Consider the following 10,166-nt stretch of genomic DNA (forward strand, 5'->3'; position numbering starts at 1 on the left):
TCTGACCATGGCCTCACAGCCCACTGAACCAAGCAACCCACGGCCTCAGAAGAAGAGAAATACTGAGCAGGGGGCTAATTAGCACAAGAAGTGAGGGAATCATTAAATCAACAGACTAAGAGAACTGTGTACCCAATAAGCATTAATTATCTGGTAAAATCTATAAATGTTGTAAAGTTTTGAATGGCCAGTCTCTCCCTCTCTCTCTCTCTCTATTTCTCTCTCTCTCCTCCCCTCCCTCTTCTGCTCCCCCCCACCACTTTCTATTACTTTCTATGTCCCTACCTCACACTTAATTGTTTAATAAAATCCATAGTATTGACTTTGGCATTTGGTCTTCTTTCCACCCTAATTCGGACAGAAGCATCTCCCAATAACTGGATCTTAACATTATGTCACACTTTAGAATGTATATTTCCACTTACATAGCAATCCTAAAAATGTCCTTTTCAGTGGTAGATAAAAAAAGGGTTTTCCTAACAGTTTCAGAAGATTCTAATTGTTCTCTTTGGTGATCCTGAGCCAGAGTGAAAAAAGCAAATGAAGATGATTAAAATTTGATGGTATTATCAATATAAAAATCGGACTGAATAAATTTAGTAGTTTTTATTTTTAATTTTATTTCTATTATTTTATTTTGATGACAAAGTATTTTCATATTTTTACCTTTAAAACTCTGTGAACAGAATCCCATGGCTGTTAGTCTAAGGAAAATGCACATTTATTTATTACAATTATAAAATTCAGTTTTTATGTTTTTATGGAGTTTGGATGTGCAGAAAAAAGTAGGACTCAGAACTGACATAAAAAACCTTTTTCTAGTAGTCCCCACATTGCTGTAACGTTTTGTTCCACACAGATAGATTTCTTCAGATAAACATATTTCAAAAGTACTTAGAGCACTTAAGTCATTAAAAAAATGTTATTTTGTAATGGAATCATATCTAAAAAAATATGTTTTTGAGACAGAAGAGTTTTTTTTCCCAGCTTTTATAAGATCACAGGGTATGATATGAAAATATGTCCCTAAGTGAACAACTGTGTTTTACCCTAGTCTGAGATGTTTAGGGGCTTTCTTACAGACAAATTTTCTCTTTCCCCCTGGAATTGTAGTCAACCCATTTTTTCACTAGGTCTGTTTATATTGTTAATGGTTCAAGGAGCATTTGAGTAGGCAAGAAGTTAACGATGAGACAAACATAAAAGCCTCAGAGCTTCTCTGTTGAGATAAGCATTGATGGAACTCTATTTTATGATGCTATTTTTATACTCACAACTAGTCTTTGAAGCCAGTGAGCCTGAAACATGGCTTCCCCACCCAGGGTATTTGTGAGGATATTGCTACAGCACCTAACGAAAAAATTGCAAAGCATGAACTCTTGTAAACAGAGATTGTTGTAGGAATGGTGTGAGATATCTGCAGTCTTTTTATCCACCTCCATCAAGATGCATTGGTTTGTGTTGCAAGCTCATTGTATCTGAAATTATCTCTCACTGCTTCCTTCCCTGAGCTTAGAGAAGCTTTCTGACAGAAGCTACAGAAAAGGCTGGTAGGGAAAAAGAAAAGGAGGGTAGGAAAAAGTTACAACTGTAGATACTACTACTGTCCTTTTCTAAATTTTTTCTTTAATAATGTGAGATACATCTTCTTTGAATCTATCTTTAGCTTTTCCTTTATCTGTGATTATGATTATTAAGTTTGAGTAATAGTTTCTTGGTTTCTGGTTGCTAAAAATAGTCTTTATTTTGAGGCACATAAAGCTATCCCTAAAATTTCCCTTATTTCCTTCAAGGTAAAGATGTACTCTATGGAAATCCTTTTGCCTCAACACCTATATTGTACATATTTATATACAAGCTAGTTACCCTGTTTGTCTTTTTAGGTCATGCTCATGAACTGGCATGTCTAGAACCTGACACATTCTGAGAAGATACCTCTCTCTGATAAGATTCATCTTGATGTCGTAACCATATTTCTCTCTATTAGTTATAAAAAAAATAGAAAAATGAAGAACAGTTCACATATAGAAATTTGTATGTGGGCAAAGGAATTCTGATTGTACATTATTTAAAAACAGGCAAGTGTGTTTTGCATTTCACTTTTCCACCACTCAGAAGTGAAAACAGTTCTGGAAACAGTTTTAAGTGAAAAAGTATTCCTCAAAAAACATAAAAGACTGCAATTTTCCTAAAACTGACGATACAAAAACTTTATCTACAAATATTTGTGTGTATATATATATATATATATATATATATATATATACACACACACACACACAAGATATACAAAACTATCGTGAATAGAAGTGTATTGAATAATACAGGCAGAGTATTGTGAAAATTAGTTCCTGAATTGTGGATCCAATATCAGAATTCTAACCAGATCAAATTCAGTAAGAAAAAGAGCTTTCATTTAGCTTAGACTAGGATATAATGATTTTACTATCTCCCATTTACCAACTGAAGAAATATAGTTTTACCTGTTTGTGTAATTGTAGCCTTGAGTTTTTCTCCCTGGAGTTTATATAGCCTTGAGTTCTTCATTCCTTCGGTAAAACTATGTCATTTTGGAATGAGTATATAAAAATGTTCCTGAATGCATACCTTGGCAAAAAAAATTTCAGTGTTAAAATAAATTGTTAAGAGGGGTGATTTTATAAAAAGGACTATGCTTTCAGTGTTGTACTTTCAGTGTACAGAAAAAAAAAACAACTTGATAGAGTGAATAAGAACAGATGATAGACAGAAAAAGAAAAACTAAGAGAGGCAGATATTTACTTTAATTCACCAGTATTTCACTATTATTTGAATACTTACAGAGCAGTGGCTAAGGAAGAGGAAACTGTCAAAAACTGTATTACTAATCTTTGAATTTTTCATAACTGTATTTGAAGGCATCAGCTTGGGTAAAAATTGCCTATGAAGAATATGTGAAAATCAGAAAATAGTTTAACATTGATTAAGGCAACACAAAATGTTGGGTTTTTTCTTTTTTTCTAAATGTGGACCAATTCATTAAACACTTCTTTTTGTACTAAAAGTGTGCTACAATTCAAATGAAAACACTTTTCAGAGCAAGTTAACAATAATGTTTCATAAATAATCTCAATCACTTTAATTTTCATCATTTAACAACTGTTTGGTATTTGGAAAGGCTATGTGTAAACAAGTTTATCCCAGTAAAACAAAGAAACAAGAAAATAAACCCCTGTTTTTTGTTGAAAATGTCATCTAATTGGAACCAGCATAATGAGTTTATGCTAGTTTATGTATTAATGTTGTCCCCAAGATGTCGTCTGTCATTTCCAAGCAGTTCCTGCAGCATTACAGATAGCAGTAACATGCATTTAAACTTTTGCCAAATTCCACTGACATGGCTCAATGCACTGTAGGAGAGTACTGTTGAAAGTCTGATGGTTTTGAGTCCTGTTTTTGTTGTACTGCTAAATCTTGCCCCTTATCTAATGTATGATAGTGCAAGAACAGCTACCAGTTTAGAAATGCAATATCATTAGAAAGGACTAGTCTGACTCCTTGTTATCAAAAGGGTGGCTTCTGTGGAGATAGACATGCATGTTCTTGATGATCTAGTCCCCCCATTTTATTTTTAGCAAACAGCTGACTTGCTTACCTTGGCTGTTTTTTAAACAGGAAGAAACGTGTTACTGACTGTTTAAGATTTTGAAGATCAGCCACATCATGGGCTGCATCAAAAAAGGCAAGCTCAGCAGGTCAAAGAAGGTGATTTTCACCTCGGTTCTGCCCTTGGGAGACCCTACCTGAAGTACAGCATCCAACCGTGGGGCTCTCAGCCCAGGAAGGACCTGTTGGAGTGAGTCTAGAGAAGGGCCCTAAAGATGATCAGAAAGCCAGAACATCTTTTACATGAAGACAGGCTGAGAGAGCTGGCATTGTTCAGCCGGAGAAGAGAAGGTTGAAGGGAGACCTCATTGAGGCCTTTTATTACTTAAAGGGGCTTATAAAAAAGGTGGAGAGCAACTTGTTCCTAGGCAGAGAGTAATAGGACAAGGGGGAATGGTTTCAACTAAAATAGGAGAGATTTAAGTTAGGTGTTAGGAAGAAATTCTTTTCTCAGGCAGTGGTAAAGCAGAAGAAGCAGTTGCCCAGAAGAGCTGCAGATGCTCCATCCATGGAAGTGTTCAAGAGCAGGTTGGATGGGGTTCTGAGCAACCTGGTCTAGTGGCAGGTGCCCCTTTCCATGGCAGGGGGGGTTGAAACTAAATGATCTTTAGCATCTCTTTCAACCAGACCATTCTATGATTCACTGGTGGTTTTGATAGGACAGGGTGCAGCCACTGCAGCATGTCAAGAGCTGACAGCCCAAGCTGGTGCCAGGAGAAAAAGGTTAAACAGGGCTGCATCTGCAGACACTGACATGGGCTGGCGGTTTCAAACATCCTTTTGCTGTAACCTTTATACCCCAAAAAAATGGGACAGAGAAGTAAGAAAAGCCATAGTTGTGAAGACGGAACATGCATCAATTCTTTCTTATCTAATAAGCAGAGGATTGGACAGTTAGGAGTGAGAGCATAAATTCTGTAGTGCCTGCATCAGCAGCAGTCTATTCAGCAACAGTGGTAAGTCTTGGGATTGTGATGTTGCTGTGGAAATGGTGGTGATGATCTCAATGACTTCCTTGCTCAAAGAGCAAGAAAGAGTCAGGCAGCTCCTTTCTTTTAGTAGGCGCAACACACTCTCAATGTAGAAAAAACTGTGCAGCTACAGTCATTATTTCTGTTCTACATAATGTTGGAGATTAGATTCTAGGTAGTTGTTTTCCTTGAATCAATTCAGCTGTACTTGCTTTCTCTCCTCTCCGCTCCTCTCCTCTCCTCTCCTCTCCTCTCCTCTCCTCTCCTCTCCTCTCCTCTCCTCTCCTCTCCTCTCCTCTCCTCTCCTCTCCTCTCCTCTCCTCTCCTCTCCTCTCCTCTCCTCTCCTCTCCTCTCCTCTCCTCTCCTCTCCTCTCCTCTCCTCTCCTCTCCTCTCCTCTCCTCCTCTCCTCTCCTCTCCTCTCCTCGTCCTCTCCGTCTCCTCATCGTCCTCTCCTCTCCTCTCCTCTCCTCGTCCTCTCCTCTCCTCTCCTCTCCTCTCCTCTCCTCTCCTCTCCTCTCCTCTCCTCTCCTCTCCTCTCTCTTTATGAATAATCAATATGCAATTTTATTTATGTTTAACAGTGCAGGATGATCACCTATATATTTTTATGCTTATATTTATCTCTGTCTTAAAAAAATATTTTGTGTTCTTCCTTTGACCGTATTCAAAACCACATTTTAGTACACTTGGAAGCCTGTGTGCTGAAGCTTGTCAACAGAGTTGCTATTTACTTCCATAGTTAAACTACTGCTATATCTTATCTAGAGTCTATTTTCATTTCCTGTTGCTGCCTTTGACTTATTCTTTGACTTAAATTTAACTTACAGAACATAATTTCAATATTGTTTTAAAGATGTGAAGAATATTTAGTTGTTTTTAATTTTCGCAGATACAATTACAAGGTAGTTTACAACTAAGCATAATTTTGATGTACAGTAGCTGTCTTTTTTTCCCTCCAACTATCCCAAGAGATGAAAGCAGACCTTTAAAGATAAAAGTGAATTTAGAAATATAATGAAAGTGTTTTTAATATCTTAGCTTTTGCCATAAGCTTTGCTATGTACCATGCAAATTGACTGCTTCTGCATGTGGTAACAGTATTGTGCATTTTTCCCTCTTGGATAATGTGCTTTCTCCTACTTCAAAGAAACCTAAAATAATTTGACTTGTGTTATATGTAGGAAACCAGGGTGAAATTAATTGAAATTGATGTTAATTGTATTATTTTCTTAATTGCTGCAAATGTGGGTCAACACTACCATGGACTTCATATAGATTTTAATAGAACTGTGAATTATAAGATATTTTTGGATTTGCTTCAAGCATTAGGTTCTTAAAAAAAAATTAATGATTGAATCTCCTATGTAATGCCATCCCAGTGAGAGTAGATTTTGAGTGGCATTTTACGAGCAGATAATCACTTTGGGAGTGTACAAGACATGCTTGGATTGTTGTTCTAATGAAGGAACTCAAAGTATGTTTTCTAGAAGACTTACCTAGCTTCAGATGAAGAATCTTGTTGCAGATGAAGAACAGGGCAGGGTTCAGTTGTTAGCAGAAAGGTGTCTAGTGACATTTCCTTGGGGTGCTCACTGTGGTATCCACTTGCTGCTGTAGAAGATCAGATATTGCCCTACAGACCTATGTCACACCTCTCAACTCCCTGTGAAAGCTTCCATTGCCTTTAGGGCATCTGAAATGGTATTATTCATCTGTGTCTAATGGAGATGAGAAGTTGTAAAGGAGATTTCAATTACTCCAAGTAATATGGGTAAATGTTCATGCAAGATACAAGCAATAAATTAGATGTCATCGATAAAGAGCTTCTTGGAAAAATTAATCAGGCTACCACAAGAAAAGAATAACTTTTTCTCCTGTCACAGGACTGAGATATAATATCATGAAAAACAAACCCAAAAACCAACAAAACAAAACAAACAAAAATTTCTCATGGTTTACTCAGAAGTAAAATTCATGTAGGAGAAAAACAGTGCAAGTGAAACTCTCAGCAGTGAAGTGTAAGGTCAGTAGAAAAAGCTGAAAAAGAATGATGTAGTTATTTCAAAAACTACATTTTAAAATGTACTACTACTATATTAATATTTAATTATTTGTAGAAATACTATTTTTCAAATATGAAAAAAGTAGCTAAAAGAATAAAAGTAAAAAATTGCCTGAAAGTTTTTCAAGGACATTTTTTTAAAAATTTTCAGAAAAAAATATATTAATTTTAATAACTTTCTACATGAATCCAAAAATAATTTGAGGAAGATAAATAAAAAACTCAAGAGCAGAAATATGGAATAGTATCAAAAGTTCACTATCAGAGAAAGATGGCTAAAGGAAAGATATTTCAAAAAGGAAAAGATGTATTCAAATGAAGAGGGGAGGAACTCTAGAACTGTAAAAGTGTATGTTTAGCAATGTATGCTCTGTTACCATACTTACACTTCATACATGTATGAAAACAGCAATAAAACACATGTTAAAAGATGCTGAAAAATATCTGATCCAAAATGCTGATAATTTGCTTGAGATGGAAGAAAACTCTCAGAGATTTCATACTGCTTTCAAAGACCAAGGTACAAGGAATTTTAGAAGGGGATATCTCATTGCAAGTTCACATATTGATTAGTGAATGCACTACTTAATATGACAATTATCACTTCATTTGTTTTAAGTAGAAGAAGAAAGTAGTAACTTTTTTGGATTTCTAAAAAAATTCCAGGCATGATATAGGATACAGGCTGTAGCTCTGACTGACATAATCTTCAATAAAGAATGTGCTTTGTACATATTTTTCACCTGTAATTATGTTTTAGCTGTAAAAAAGGGAATTTATATCAAATCTTTTGGAGCTGCTTTTAGGACATAAGAGAATGCATAAGAGAAAAACATCAAAACTACAGGAACTACATGGCCATTAACCTTACTTTAGCTCCTGAGAAGGTAATGGAGCAAATTGTTCTGGAAACCATTTCCAAGCATGTTAGGACAAGAAGGTGACTGGTACTGGGGACAGGCATCGTGAGTGCTGGGTCCATGCTTATGTTCCCTGCTGCAAAAGACACATGCCCAGACTGCACCAAGTGCACAGAAGGGCCCTGGAAGTGATTTGGTGAGTCAAACATCCCTCATACAAGGAAAGCCTGAAAGATCATGGACAGGTGAGTCTCAAGAAGAGAAAGTTAAGGGGGATCAAGGTGTTTAAATACTGCTGGAAAGGTATAAGAAAAGACAGAACCAGATTTTTGGATGTAACAGGATGAGACATAATGGGCAAAAACTGAAATATGGGGCATTTTATGTGAACATAATAAAATATTGTCTTTTTGCCAGGGTGGTTAAACAGTGGAATGCAGATATTAATTGTTAGTCCTTAATGCTTAACAATCAAGTCAGAATGTAGAATGCCACATTTATTTTTAGGTTCCATTGTGGTAATGCCAGCTTTTTCAGTCGACACTTATATTATATTTATATATTAAATTAACTTTATATTTATAATTTATAATTACCTAAAATTGATATGCTCTAAAAGTAAATATTTACACCCTCTTTTGATGCTTTTCTTACTTATTATGTTCTCTAAGCCCAAGGGCTGGTGACATCTCTCTGAAGTATGGGTGCCCTGGCATATAACAGTGAGTTGTCAGCACCAAGATTTTTCTGTAGGAGGAGTTTGGTGTTTGAGGGAGTCTGATTCTCACTTAAAGTCTGAAAGCTGCACACTGCAGCTCTCACCAGCCATTACTAAGCAGTAACATTTTCACTTGGTTTCTAATGTCTGCACTATATGTGGTATTAACAGATTTCCAGCTATAGCATGGCTGGGGCAATGGTCACTGGACCCCTAGGCAATGTCTAAAATCAGGTCAGACCAACCCAAACACTGACAAGCCCTTAGACCCACCACTGCCTTATAAGTACAAAATCTATGGCCCTTTATTATTAATGTCAAAAATCATATTTACCAGTTGCTTAGTTCACACTATTTCTTTTTTTCCCTTAATATTTAGTGCTTCCATAAACTTAGATTTGAGGCTCTTAGGATGCATGATCTTTTGAGGTGAGAAAGGTCTTGTACAAGGTAATAGTCTGGTCAGGGTTCAGGCAATTTTTCCCACAGGATTGCCTCCAGAAAATAGTTTTCTAAGCAGGAGGATCTCAAAAGCTACCTACTTAAGTGGTGCAAAGGTCAGACCAAGGCTTGAAACAAATTGACACAGTCTGAATAATAGATTGATCTGTTTTAACAACTATATGTGCCTGAGATTTTAAAGGGTCTGCCCTTCCCCTTGCTCTGGTTATTTCTGCTTTTGTCCTTGTTCTTTGAAGTCCAGAGTCTGTTACACATTGTATCTTGATTCCTAACTTATAACCTATGAACTGATACTCCTGAAGAAACAAGGCTTGTGATCTGAAGCTGAGGTGTTATTTTTACACCTCTGAACATCGGAGACTTGAGTAGAAAATATTAGTTCCCACTGCTGGCCTTGGCATTATGAGGTTTGTTCAGGGGTGTTTCTTCTTAGTATTTACCACTGAGGGTTTAAATCCAAAGAGAGAACATTTGTTTTGGTTGCTTTTTTTCTCAGAACCTTAATTGGCCTGAGCCTTATTTAAAAGATTTCAGAGCCAAAATTGGTCACAAAGAGTGGAATCTTTAACAGAGATCATGATATAGGAGTATAAACCTCAGGAAAGGAAAACAAGATATCTCATGAATGAAACATGCTAAAATGGTTTTCCTGAAGATATTTAAGTAATTTTTAAAGCAACATTACATTTAAATTTAAAAGTATGTATTCTTGGGGTTTGCCTTTTCCTTGTTGTTTTTCTCTTGGTTTTAGATATTTCTTACTAAGTAGCAGTTTCATGTCTAGGAATTACTTCTACTGAACGTATTCTGATCAGAAAAAGGAGTTGTTTGCGGTCACCATTGTGTTACAGGAGCACAAAATATTGTGTGTCAGCAACTGGTCCTGCTCAGGGGACCATTCAGAGTACTAGCCATTGATCTTAGCAGCACCCCCAACCCCTTTTCCATGTCTTTCGATTTCTCTGCCTCACATTTACTGTTCAAAAAAATCTATGTTATTGACTTCAGCACGCACTTTTCACTTGCACGCTAATTTAGGCAGAGTCACCTCTCACTGGTTGGATCATGACAATAGTACAAGATATCCTTACATTAATTTTTAATGTGTTTATGTTTTTATTATTTGCAGGTATTTATTGTAAATGCATGTGATATTATAAAAGGATTTTTTAACTGCTATTGAAGATACAATATCCATTAAACAACCCAAAAAAATTACATTTGCTATTTCTTTTGTATTTTATACAGGAATTTGTTGCCAGTTAAAGTAACGGCTTCTCCTGTGGTGAATATTATAAAATTTACTGGTGGGGATAGAAAAGAAAAAGGACTAAATCCAATTGTGTATAACAGACATACAACAGTTAAAATCTCTGGGGAGTTAGCATTACACAAATACCCTATTCTAACAAGTTGCTTGATGTTCATGTTCTGCAGAAGGAGGTT

This window comes from Serinus canaria, chromosome 1 (genome assembly GCF_022539315.1).
Source record: "Serinus canaria isolate serCan28SL12 chromosome 1, serCan2020, whole genome shotgun sequence".
NCBI lineage: Eukaryota > Metazoa > Chordata > Aves > Passeriformes > Fringillidae > Serinus > Serinus canaria.